Below are 487 nucleotides of genomic sequence, written 5' to 3'. Positions count from 1 at the left end.
AGAGAGAGGGGAAGAGAGTGAGAGAAGAGAGAGAGAGAGAGAGAGAGAGAGAGAGAGAGAGAGAGAGATGTATATGTATACATATAGATGTATATGTATACATATAGATGTATATGTACACGTTATTCCACTAACTGAAACAATCACATTTCGATACTGTAATGACAGATACTTTCAGAGAGAGAGAGAAAGAGAGAAAGAGAGAAAGAGAGATGTATATGTATACATATACATGGATATGTACACGTACATGCATATATATATATAGATATAGATCTATATGCATACATGTATATGTATACACATGTGTAGATGTATATATATATATATAGATGCACATGTAATGTGTACACATATATACATATATATACATGCATACAGATATCTATACATATATACACCCATCACACACAAACACATGCACACAAACACACACATTAGTCATTTGTTTTCTTATCCAAAACTACGTCAAAAGTACTGAACGGAT

The sequence above is a fragment of the Octopus bimaculoides genome, chromosome 22 (genome assembly GCF_046866305.1).
Source record: "Octopus bimaculoides isolate indiv1 chromosome 22, ASM4686630v1, whole genome shotgun sequence".
Classification (NCBI taxonomy): domain Eukaryota; kingdom Metazoa; phylum Mollusca; class Cephalopoda; order Octopoda; family Octopodidae; genus Octopus; species Octopus bimaculoides.
Note: the sequence above shows the minus strand (reverse complement) of the source record.